The following is a 13,948-nucleotide window of genomic DNA, read 5'->3' on the forward strand; positions in this document are numbered from 1 at the left end:
CGCAACATTTACGGATTGTGTTGCAGCGGTTGAGGGAAGAGAGGCTTTATGCCAAGTTCTCCAAGTGTGAGTTTTGGCTCAGTTCAATGGCATTCTTGGGGCACGTGGTGTCCAGTGAGAGTATTCAGGTAGATCCGAAGAAGATAGAGGCAGTTCAGAGTTGGCCCAAACCATCCTCAACTACAAAGATTTGGAGCTTTCTTGGTTTGGCTGGTTATTACCATCGATTTGTGCAGGTTTTCTCATCTATTGCATCGCCCTTGACTAAATTGACCCAAAAGGCTCCTTTCAGGTGGTTGGATGAGTGTAAGGCGAGCTTTTAGAAGCTCAAAACTGCCTTGACCACAACTCCAGTTCTAGTTCTACCATCAGCTTCTGGTTCTTATACAGTGTATTTTGATGCTTCTCGGGTCGATATTGGGTATGTTTTGATGTAGGAGGGTAGAGTGATTTCTTATGCTTCACTCCAGTTGAAGCCCCATGAGAAGAACTACCCTGTTCATAATTTGGAGTTGGCTGCTATTGTTCATGCATTGAAGATCTGGAGGCACTATCTCTATGGTGTGTCTTGTGAGGTATTTACTGATCTTGTAGCCTCCAACACTTGTTCAAATAAAAGGATCTCAATCTGAGGCAGCGGAGATGGTTAGAGATGCTAAAGGACTATGATATTACTATTTCATATCATTCGGGAAAGGCCAATGTGGTGGCCGATGACTTGAGTAGGAAGGCAATGAGTACAGGCAGTCTTGCATTCATTCCTGTTGGGGAGAGACCTCTTATAGTTGATGTTCTGGCTTTGGCCAGCCAGTTCGTGAGATTGGATATTTCCGAGCCTAGTCGGGTTCTAGCTTATGTGGTTTCTCGATCTTCCTTGTTTGATCACATCAGAAAGTGCCACTATGATGATCCTTATTTGCTTGTCCTCAAGGACAAGGTTCAGCACGATGATGCCAGAGATGTGACTATTGGTGATGATGGGGTGTTGAGTATGCAGGGCCGAATATATGTGCCCAATGTAGATAGGATATAGGAGTTGATTCTTGAGGAGGCCCGCAGCTCATGGTATTCCATCCATCCGGGTGCCACGAAGATGTACCAGGATTTGAGACAACACTATTGGTGGAGAAGAATGAAGAAGGATATAGTTGGGTTTGTAGCTCGGTGTCTCAACTGTCAGCAGGTAAAATATGAGCATCAGAGACCAGGTGGATTCTAGAGTGGAGGTAGGAGCGGATCACCGTGGATTTCGTAGTTGGGCTCCCACAGACTTCGAGGAAGTTTGATGCTATTAGGGTGATTATGGATCGGCTGACCAAGTTTGCAAACTTCATTCTTGTAAGTGCTACCTATTCTTTAGATCGATTGGCTGAGATTTACATCAGAAGAGTTATGCTGACAAGAAGGTATGTGATGTGTCTTACATGGTTGTGGAGAAGGTTCTGCTAAAGGTTTCACCCATAAAGGGTGTTATGAGGTTCGGGAAGAAAGGCAAGTTGAGCTGTTGGTTCATTGGTCCTTTTGAGGTACTCCAGAGGATTGGGGAGGTGGCTTACAAGCTTGCCTTGCCACCTAGCTTGTCAAGTGTGCATCTAGTATTTCATGTTTCTATGCTCCGGAAGTACATTGGCGATCCGTCTCATGTTTTGGATTTCAGCACAGTTCAGTTGGATAGTGATTTGACTTATGATGTGGAGCCGTTGACCATTTTGGATCGGCAGGTTCGAAAGTTGAGGTCAAAGGTCAAATAACTATCCAACTGGGAGACCGAGCGGGAGATGCAGAGCAGATATCCACACCTATTTATGACTCCAGGTATATTTCTAGATCCGTTCGAGACGGACATTTGTTTAAAAGGGGGAGGATGTAACGACTCGGCCAGTCGTTTCAAGAGTTGTAGCCTTATTCCCTCATTTCTTGCTTCTTTTGTGTTCTGCAGCTGTATTATGACTTATCGGGTTAGTTGGTTCGGGTCCGGAGTAATTTCGGAGTGAATTTGAAAGCTTAAGTTAGAAAAGTTGACCGGATTTTGATTTATGCGTAAACAACCTCAGATTTGAAATTTGATGGTTCTATTAGCTCCGTTAGGTGATTTTGGACTTAGGAGCGTGTCCAGATTGTGGTTTTGAGGTCAATAGTATTAGGCTTGAATTGACGAAAATTGAAATTTTTAAAAGTTTGCTCGGGAGTGGACTTTTTGATATCCGGGTCGGAGTGGACTTCCAGAAGTCGGAGTAGGTTCGTGGTGTCATTTATGACTTGTGTGCAAAATTTGAGGTCAATCGGACGTGAATTGATAGGTTTCAGCATTGTTCGTAGAATTTGGAAAATTCGAAGTTCATGAGGCTTGAATCCGTGTGTAATTTGTGTTTTCGATGTTGTTTGAGGTGATTTGAGGATTCGTTAAGTTTGTATGATGTTCTGGGACTTGTTGGTATGTTTGGTTAAGGTCCCGAGGGCCTCCGGTGAGTTTCGGGTGGTTAATGAAGCATTTTTTGACTTTGGTTGATGGCTTATAACTGCTGATATTATTCTTCTGGTTTCCTTGTATGCGATCGCAGGACTTCATTCGAGATCGCGTAAGCTTATCTAGGGCAGAGGTGAATTTGTTCTATGCGGTTGCGGAGTCAAGAATGTGATCGCGTAAGAGTATTAAGTTGTGCTTCGCAAACGCGTGGCTAAGGACGCATTAGTGTAGAATGATTTGAACAGTGGAGGAGGTGAGGAAATTTCTCTACACGATTGCATAAAGTTGGATGCGATCGCGTAGGTCTGAAAAGCAGTAGTCCGCGATTGCGTGGAGGTATCCGCATTCGCGAAAGGTAAGTTGAGGGGCAGTCTGTTTTGTGCTTCGCGATCGTGAGGCTATTTCCGCGATCGCGGTGAAGGCGTATCTGAGCAGATTTTAAAGATTCAAAATGAGGATTTCGAGTTCATATCATAAAATTGAAGTGGGAGTTCGGTGGAAGGAGATTTTTGGAGAGATTCTTGCGTGGGTGTTTAGGGTATATGATGTCACTGTTGGGTCTCGCAGAGGTCGTGTACTTGTTGAATTAGCTGCTATTTGCTATCTTGTACTCAGTCATAACTTTATTTGTGTATTATGCCTTTGTCTTTTCATGTTCCTTACTAATACATGTTATTAACTATGTTTGGGCTTATTTATATGATTTCTGAGAGCCCGAGGGACTAGAGAGGTTGGTGACTGAGATAGGGCTTGAGTGCCAAGCTATGAGCTATGTGTGTATATATGGATCGGGATAGCACGTGAGAGAGACTGGAGAGATTGAGGACTGAGTGAGGCTGTGAGAATGATTATAAGTGACAGTTATGGGATCGTGCTGCACGCCGCAGCATGTTATACTGATTATATTTTATTGGATCGGGCTGCACAGCGCAGCTATATAGCGTTTGGGCTGAAGGAGCCCCTCCGGAGTCTGTATACCCCCTAGTGAGCGCAGATACCTATTGAGTGTGAGTACTGAGGGCTGAGAGCTAAGTGATTGAGCTGTTGAGATGAGTAGAGTGATTGTTTCCCTGAGTGGTTGTACTTGCTTTCATTTGTTGTTGCACTTAGTTGCTATCTATCATTGTCGTGAAATTTCTGAAAGATTTTATATCCAGTTTACTTGAACTTGAAACTGTATAAAACTGATTTGACTTAAACTGCCGGATTTGAAAGTATGTCTTTTCTTTACTGAAACTACTGAAAATGAACTATAAATGTGTAGCTCGTCACTATCTTCAATTCCTTATTTATTATTGTTACTTACTGAGTTGGATGTACTCACGTTACTCCATGTACCTCATGTGCAGTTCCAGGTATTCCCAGACACGATGGACATTGATCTCGTGCGTGGTTGAGTATTGGAGACTCACGAGGTAGCTTCCGGCGTTCGCAGTCCTTGTCTCTCCTTTCTTGTTATCTTTTTTTCCTGTATTGGCATTTTGACAGAGACTCATATAGACACTGTTTCTGAATTGGTTGTTTAGATGCTCATAACTTAGTGACACCCTGATGTCGGGCTATTTTTTCGCACTTATGTTTTGGGTTTACCCCGTTGTTATGAAAAACTCTGGTTATTTTAAATGTCTTAATTCATTTCAGTTAAATATTGAAAGTATTTTGAAAATGCCAGCTTGCCTAGTACCACGATAGGCGTCATCACGACGGGTTAAGTTTTTGGGTCGTGACATGAATAGCATGTGGTATGGCTCCTATGTCTCATTTTCTTGACTTGTGTTCACTTTGTACTTTATGCTTAATATATCTTGGTGAATACTTGTTTGGTTGAGAGTCAGAATGAGATCGTCCTTAGTGAGTCATGTGCCATGTATGAAGTGAGTTCTTTGCATAGTCCATGTCATTGCGTTTAAGTCTAGAACTTACCCGAAAATATGAATTGAAGTGAAATCCCAGATGTTGCTCAGTTTGAAAAGTGATATTAGTCTTTCTTTGATCTTTTTGAGTTTTGTTGCTTATCACAAATAAAATCATCTTTAGTTTACCCTTATGAGCATATAAGCCTTTCTTTCGGCACCCGCATTTCAAGCCTATCCCTTTTTGTTCTGAATTGAATCATTTTCATCCTTATACATCTTAAAGCACTTGAATTATAAAAAGAACGCTAGAAAGAAGGAATGAGAAAACTTAGGGTAGCTTTTAAGTGGAACCAATAGAAGGAAGAAATATACACTTGTATTTAATAAAATTCCACTAGCACCATGACAAAATACAAAAAAGAAAAGAAAAAAAGGAGAAGAAATAAATAAATAAGGATTTATTATTCTTGCTAGAGGATGTGATATGAAGTAGTGCATAAAGAAGAAGGAAAAATATTCTTGGGTGAGCTATTTTGTGATGATTGAAGTGGATTGAAAAAATTTTGCACTTAAAATTGAATGTGTGAGGTGTTAAAGTGCTTAGGAGGGTTACCCACTATATCCTAAATATATATTACCCGTCCCTTAGCCTACATTAAAATCATAATAAAGTCCTAGTTGATTTTGGACCGAGTGTGCCTACATTAATAGATGTTTACATAATGGGCAAACCTACGATACCTTTTGCGTGCATGTGACTTCTTTGAGTGAGTGATTTTCTTCATATGTGTGAGTCCTTAAAATATATTCGATCATGTGATTTGAATGTGTGGACTGCTTACTCTTTTATTTTTATCGTAAGGGTACGTGGTTTCACAAAGGATAGGTAACATTATTAGACTTCTCTGTTAGATTAAGTATTCATGCCTTGGGTGCATTGTGACATTGAGTTAGTTTTCAAGGCTAGGATTGTTATAATCATGTTGTTCTTGTGTTGGATACTTTGAAATTGGGCATAAGTACTAGAAGTGTATTTTGACCGCATATGCTAGAGCTTAAGTATTGCTATTAACCATGCTCATAGGTGTAGTGTATTTTGAATGTGTGTCTTGTTCGATACTTGAAGCAGAAGTGTTTAGTTTGTTGACTCAAGGGAAAGCGACATTTAAGTATGGGGTACGGATGTCACTATAATTCCATATATTTTGATATTATTCAGCTTACTTGTTTATTGTTTGGATGCTAATTCTGCGACAATTGAGGTTAATTTAGTTTATTTTACGTGTAGGAATACTTAGATATAAAGTGGAGAAAAGTTGCACGAAATGGTATCTCGAAGATACAAAATAGAGCAATAAAAGAAGACAATGCAAGGCCATAAAAAGTCACAACCTTAGACATTGAAAGGCCATGAAAGGTCACAACCTTAGAAAGTACAAGGTTTTGTCCAAGGCATCAACATTGGTGCCTCTGATGGCGCCTTGTAGTGTATATTGGCGCTTCTGATGGCGCCTCACAATGTAGTTTGGCGCCTCCGATGATGCCCCGTGCCGACCTTATTCGGGCCACTTTTATTTTCTCATTAATTTTGGACATGTAGACTTCAACCCTACCTTATAAATACCTCATAAACTTAGTTTTTAGAATTAGGGACATTATTGGAGAGGCAAAAGGCTATAGAACACTTTGGAGCGCGGATCACAAGAGTTTTTCTCTCATTCTTCTTTAATCTGCAGTTTAATGATTTTGAATATGATTATAATTATTTATACAATTATGAGTAGCTAAACTCTCTAATCTAGGGTTTGATGGAACCTATTGGAGGATGATTTTCATTATGTTTAATATAATTTATCCTTTAGATTTTTCTACTTATTCAACTACGTGTTTACTGTTGTTGATTGAATGACTATCGATTGATTGTACCTATTTATTATGTACTGCTTGAAAAGGGATACATATTTAAGTAGTTGTTGAACAATGTCACTCCTAATATTTGTAAGATATTAAATACGGAGGGTTTAAAGGTGAGATTAGAAATAACAAAACCTTGGTGTGATCTTAGTGAGCGGTCAGCTAGTGCCAGTTAGCGTAGATCGAGAGAATATGTCTAGTAAATTGTGGTAGTTTCTCAAAAGCGAATTACGACATCTGAAGTATTCACGATCAATAGAGAATACTTAGGCGATATTATAGGAGACATAGTGGGAAAGATTCCGACAATTGGAGAAATCATAGCTCTAGGCTTCCTTAATCTTCTAACCTTTAGTATCTTTAGTTATTAATTCACTCCTTTAATTTGTTAGACATAAGAGTATTTATATTTATAACTTAGGAACTGTGCAAACTTGTCTTCTTAATAGTAGTGAATAATTTTAGCTAAACCTTAGTTCTCTGTGGGATTCGACTCCGAATTTTTAGGCCGAATTATATTTGCAGCGACCGCTTATCCTTTTTAGGACTAGAGCTGAGCGTGATTAATTATCAATAAACTTCAAGTTTATTATGATATGATTTTTTATATCAATGAACTTATACTTTATTGTAGCATTCTTTTATTCGTGTAGTACAAACTAGAGAATATAGGGCGTAGATTTTTACATACATATTACCCCGCTACAAGTTATAGTAATAGAGAATATTAAGTCTTTCCTTTACTTACAGTCTCAATATAACCAACCACTTTCGCGAATACTTTAGAAACTCAATAAGTTTCTTTGAGATTTAGTACGACACAATACTTTATTGATAATCAATTTTATTTTTTCAAAATAGTGTAATTGGCTCTTCCAGAGCTCTCAATTAATTTTATACTACCACATATTCATCAACATCCATATGGTGAATATCTCTTTTACGGAGAAAGTTATACCATTATGGTCATGGTCAACATCATTATAGACAAGATATGTTGCTTCCATTACTTTTGACATGCAATAATTATACTGCCATAATATTTTGGCATAATCACAATATGTATGTGATTAATTACCATTTATGCCATAATAATAAAAGAAATTCTATATTTGTCACAACCCAAATCCGTAATAGGTCGAGACTGCGCCTAATGCCGCCATTAGGTAAGCCCACAAGTGTAACTACTATTTATTTACCCGTCCTTAACAAATTAAAAAGGAAGTTTCCCCTTTTCTTAACATATTTGTAATTACGCTAAATTTCGTGCAACTGTGATAAGTCTTTTTAAATAAAATATCAATATAATAAATACATACTCTGCGGTGATCGAAATGACAGGTACAGCAGTACATAAGTGCTACAAATTCCCAAAATCTGGTGTCACAAGTACATGAGCAATCTAGAGAATATACAAAATTACTAAAACTATTGTCCAAACAGGAATAGAAAATAAGATGGAAGGAGACTCCGGTGCTGCGGATCGTAGCAACGCAAGCAACTCACCGCTAAGTCTCTGAAGATGATCGGCTACGCGCCCACGTGACCACTGATGGATACTATATCCGTGTATCTGCACATCAGTACAGAAGTGTAGCGTGAGTACGAAGAACAACGCTTACCCAGTAAGTATCTAGTCTAATCTAAAAGAAGTAGTGACGAGGGGTCGACTTGACACTTACTAGAGGTCAATAACAATAATAGAAGTGCATAAAGTAGACATGGTGAGCATACAAAAGGTATCAATGAGACAATTTAAAGCAACTACAATAAATATAGCAAGGGTCTGTAACACATTACCAACATCTCATAACTGGTCGTGAAGGAACTACCCCAATTATCCAAATTGGAATCCATTTCGATTATAAGCACGAAGTTGCTAAGGCAAACAGCCCGATCCCATAAAAGTGTGTTACATGATACTGTCGAGGTGAACTGCCCGATCCCGTAAGAGTGTGTTACATGATACTGCCGAGGCGAACGACCTGATCCCATAAGAGTATTTCGTGAAGTTGCTGAGGAAAACGACTCGATCCCATTAGAAAATGAAGCTTTTACGGGTCTTTGGTCTGATGCCATAAGAGTGGTGTTATCATACTGCTGAGACGAATGGCCCATTCCTATTAGAGTAAAGAAGTTTAACTCGCCACCGGAAGTACATGCGAGGCGAGAGGACATGGGTTTTTCTCAGTTATTAAGTATTCCTCAATTTTCCAAAATAAAAAGGCTAAATTGATAATTGCAACTTTAATCCTTCGTTTCAGCTCTATTCAAGACAGTAAATACGCAAGATAAATACAACAGTACAACTAAAAGCATGATCTGGATCTAAGTCTATCCGGACATATCATGGAATATATCTACGCACGGACTCTTGACACCTCGTGCGTACGTAGCTCCTCACACAAGTAATACACAAAAAGATACATCTACGAGGATGAATTTCCTCTTACAAGGTTAGACAAGAAACTTACCTCATTCCAAAGCTCACTTTTCGGCCCACAAATTTACTCTAAAGCCTCGAGTTGGAGCCGAACAATCCGAAGCTAGCCAAATATTACATAAATAAATCAATATAAACTCACAAGTTCATAATTTAGCTATTAGAGTAATCACTCAACCCAAATTGGAAGATTCCTAAAATTCACCTCCGGGCCCACATGCCCGGAATTCGGAAATTTTCGAAGATAAATATTACTCATAGCCTCACGAACTCATATATATATATATTACTTAATTCCATAACCATTTTCATGATCAAATCTCATTTTTATCAAAACCCTAGTTTTTTTCCTTTCAAAATCCCATTAATTTTACCATTTTTCTATGTTAAATCTACCTATGATTCGCGTATTTAGCTAAAGAATTGATAGGGATCGCTTACCTCTTGACGTTCATGAAATCCCTCCATAAAATGCTCTCAAAATCGCCCAAGATCAAGTGGGAAATTAAGGAAATAAGCTAAGTCCCGCAATAAAAAGCTCTTGCACCAATCGCAAAATGTCGCATTTGCGACATTTTGTTCGCAAATGCGACAAAACCATCACAAATGCGAAGGCTGGTCATCTCTGCCATGGTCATAAATGCAACCAAAACTTCGTAAATGCAAAGAGGGGCAGTTTGCAAATGCGGCAGAATCTTCGCAAATGCAAAATCCTTAGTGCCTTCCCAACTTTGCAAATGTGAATGGTTCCTCACAAATGCAAACAAAACTTCGCATTTGCGAGACCTTCAGCACCAGCCCAGGAAACCAGAAAAACTGAAGTCCTTCCACCCCTCCAAACACGTCTGAAACTCACCCAAGCCCTTGGGGCTTCACACCAAACGTCCACACAAGTCTAAAAACATCATACGAACTCTCTCGCGCGATCGAAACACCGCAATAACATCTAAAATCATGAATTGCATGCCAAAATGCATAAATTAAATCATGAAGCTAAAAAACTTCTAAAAACACTTACGCGTGTCCGATTCCTATCAAATCAACTCAGAATAATGCCAATTTTTTCTTGCATGTCATAAATCGCCATATAGAACTACTTCCAGGATCGGAATCTCAAACGGACCTCGATAACACCAAAGTCTACTTCAAACCAAACAAAGAACTTGGAAAACCTTCAATGCACCAACTTCAATATTAAGCGCTGATACGCTCCTGGGTCATCCGAAACTCGATCTGAACACACGCCCACGTCCAAAATCATCATACAAACCTATTGGGACTGTAAAATCCCGATTCCGAAGTCGTTTACTCAGAACATTGACTCAAGTCAAACTTAACCATTATAGGCTATTGTTAAGAAACTAAGTGTTCCAATTTCAACTCGAACCCTTCCAAACCCGAACTAACCATCCCGCCAAGTCATAAAATAGTAGAAGCACATACGGCGAGTCTTAATTAGGGGAACGGGGATCTAGAAAGCAAAACGACCAATCGGGTTATTACACTGTGATAAGTCTTTTTAAACAAAAGATCAACATAATATATACATACTCTGCGGTGATTGAAATGTCAAGTACAGCAGTACATAAGTGCTAGAAACCCCCATAACCAAGCGTCACAAGTACATGAGCAATCTAGAGAATATACAAAACTACTAAAGCAACTATCCGAAAGTAATAGACGGGAATAGTAAATAAGATGGAAGGAGACTCCGGTGTTGCGGATCATAGCAAGGCAAACAGCTCACCCCTAAGTCTCCATAGATGATCGGGTACGCGCCCACGTGACCACTGGTCGAACTATCTCAGTACCTGAACATCAGTGCAGAATTGTAGCGTGAGTACGAAGAACAACGCATACCCAGTAAGTATCTAATCTAACCTCGAAGAAGTAGTGACGAGGGGTCGACTTGACACTTACTAGAGGTCAATAATAATAATAATAAAAGTGCATAAAGTAGACATGGTGATCATACAACAAGTATCAATGAGACAATTAAAAGCAATTACAATAAATACAGCAGGGGTCTGTAACACATTACCAACATCTCATAACTGCTCGTGAAGGCACTAAACCAATTATCCAAACTGGAATCCGTTTCGATTATTAAGCACGAAGTTGCCGAGGCGAATGGCCCGTTCCCATAAGAATAGTGGTACTTAGTACTGTCGAGGCGACTGGCCCGATCCCATAAGAATAGTGTTACCATCTTACTGTCGAGGCAAATGGCCTGATCCCATAAGAGTGGTGTTATCATACTGCTGAGGCGAACGACCCGATCCCATAAGAGTGGTGTTACCATACTGCCGAGGCAAATGACCAATCCCATAAAAGTGGTGTTATCATACTGCCGACGTGAACGACCCGATCCCATTAGAGTAGAGAAGTTTAACTCGCCCACGGAAGTACTTGCGAGGTGAGTGGACATGGATTTTTCATAGTTATTAAATATTCCTCAATTTTCACAAATTAGAAGGCTAAATCAATAATTGCAACTTTAATCCCTAGTCTCAGCTCTATTCAAAACAATCAATATGCAAGATAAACACAATAATACAATTAAAAGCATGATGTAGATCAAAGTATATCCGGACATATCATGGAATATAGCTACGCACGAACTCTCATCACCTCGTGTGTATGTAGTTTCCCACACAAGTAATACACAACACAGATACACCTAGGGGGATGAATTTCCTCTTACAAGGTTAGATAAGAGACTTACCTCATCTCAAAGCTCACTTTACGACCCACAAATTCACTCTAAAGCCTCAAGTTGGTGCCGAACAATCCGAAGCTAGCCAAATATAACATAAATAAATCAACATACACTCACAAGTTCATAATTTAGCTATTAGAGTAATCACCCAACCCAATTGAAAGATTCCTAAAATTCACCTCCGGCCCCACGTGTCCGGATTCCGGAAATTTTCGAAGATAAATATTACTCGTAGCCTCACAAACTCAAATATACAATTTTTACTTAATTCCATAACCATTTTCGTGGTCAAATCTCATTTTTATCAAAACCCGAATTCCGTTTTCCTCAAAATCCCATTAATTTCACCATTTTTCCATGTTAAATCTACCTATGATTTGCGTATTTAGCTAAATAATTGATAGGGATCACTTACCTCTTGATGTTGATGAAATCCCTCCACAAAATGCTCCCAAAATAGCCTAAGACCATGTGGAACATGTGGGAAAAAGCTAAGTCCCGCAATAAAAAGCTCTTGCACCAGTTGCAAATGTCGCATTTGTGATATCTTGTTTGCAAATGCGACAAAACCATCGCAAATGCAAAGGCTGTCCATCTCTGCCATGGTCACAAATGCAAAGAGGGTAGTTCGCAATAGCGGCAGAATCTTCGCAAATGTGAAATTCTCAGTGCCTTCCCAACTTTGCAAATGCAAATGATTCCTTGCAAATGTGCGCTCGCAAATACGAACAAAACATTGCATTTGCGAGACCTGCAGCACCAGCCTAGGAAACCAGAAAAACTAAAGTTCTTCCGCCTCTCCGAACGTGTCCGAAACTCACTTGAGCCCTCGGGGCTCCACACCAAATATTCATACAAGTCTAAAAATATCATACGAACTCGTTCACGTGATCGAAATACCTAAATAACATCTAGAATCATGAATTGGATGCCAAAACGCACAAGTTAAATTATGAAACTCAAAAACTTCTAAAAACACTTCCGCACGTACGATTACTATTAAATCAACTCGGAATAACGTCAAATTTTGTGTGCAAGTCATAAATCACCATACGGAACTACTCTTCGGCTCGGAATCCCAAACGGACCTCTATAATAGCAAAGTCTACTCCAAACCAAACTTAAAAATATTGAAAAACCTTCAATGTACCAACTTTCAATATTAAACATCGAAATACACCCGGGTCATTCGAAACCCGATCTGAATATACGCCCATGTCCAAAATTATCATACGAACCTATTGGGACCATCAAATCCTGGTCCCAAGGTCGTTTACTCAAAACATTGACTCAAGTCAAACTTAACCATTATAGACTACTGTTAAGGAACTAAGTCTTCCAATTTCAACCCGAACCCTTCCAAACCCAAACTAACCATCCCCGCAAGTCATAAAATAGTAGAAACACATACGAGAAGTCTTAATTAGGGGAACAGTGATCTAGAAAGCAAAACGACTGGTCGGGTCGTTACAATATTTCATCTCAAACCTCCTTCTAGAGGTAAGTGTGGTATATTCACTACCACTAGCACGTTCATATTCTTCCAAGAATGAATATGTATCCATAAATCACATGTTGTCACATTCACATTATGAATGGACCATAATCATTTGTATGTGATTTACAAAAGCTCATGTCAACTCGATGACAAACATTACCTTCACAAAGTATAGGATTATTTTGAGAATTCTTATTGGGCTCATTACCATAGTGATGACGATTATAGTTTCGTTTATTGCCACGTCCACTTCTATTGATACATTTACAGTAATAATTTTATCTTCTTTCAGATTTATCACATACTGCTACCGCATTCTCCTAAGAGAACGAGAATAAAGCAAATTCAATCGGATGCGTTTCCACTTCTTGTGCTCACAATCATACATGAATTTGATCGTGGCAAGATATAGAAATTTTACCAATTTGGGTGGATATAATTTCTTACAAACTCTATTAGAGTTATAACCAAAATTTATTATTTTTGCTTATATTTAAAATCAAATTATAGAATTTCAAGAATTTAAAAGTGAAAAATAAGGTAAAATACTTTCCTTAAATCCAGAATTTATTCCTGAAGGAAGTTCATAGAATAATTGACAATCATTATGCTCAATATTATGTACAAGTTGAGCACCATACACGTATCTCAAAGCCTAGTGATCAAAGCAGATGCCTAATATAGGAATATCAATGCATGCACGCAAGAGTCACACAAATTCCTATATATTCTCTCCACGGGTGGTTTAATTTCTCAAACATTGTACAACTAATTAATAATATATCTATAAATTAAAATAATCGTCTGCTACTCAATTGGTTAGAGTCTTGTGTTGATAACGTGCTATAAAACAATAAGGGGTCATTTGGTAGGATGCATTAGATAAAATAATGCATGCATTAGCTTTGTGTATTAATAATACATTATTTGGTACACATTTTGAACCTATGCATTAGTTATGCAAGCATTAGCTATACATCCTATTTGGTATTATCCTATGCATAACTAATGCATCGAAAACAATGGTATTAGCAATGCAATGAGTTTTAAT

The sequence above is a fragment of the Nicotiana tabacum genome, chromosome 5 (genome assembly GCF_000715075.1).
Source record: "Nicotiana tabacum cultivar K326 chromosome 5, ASM71507v2, whole genome shotgun sequence".
In the NCBI taxonomy this organism is placed as follows: domain Eukaryota; kingdom Viridiplantae; phylum Streptophyta; class Magnoliopsida; order Solanales; family Solanaceae; genus Nicotiana; species Nicotiana tabacum.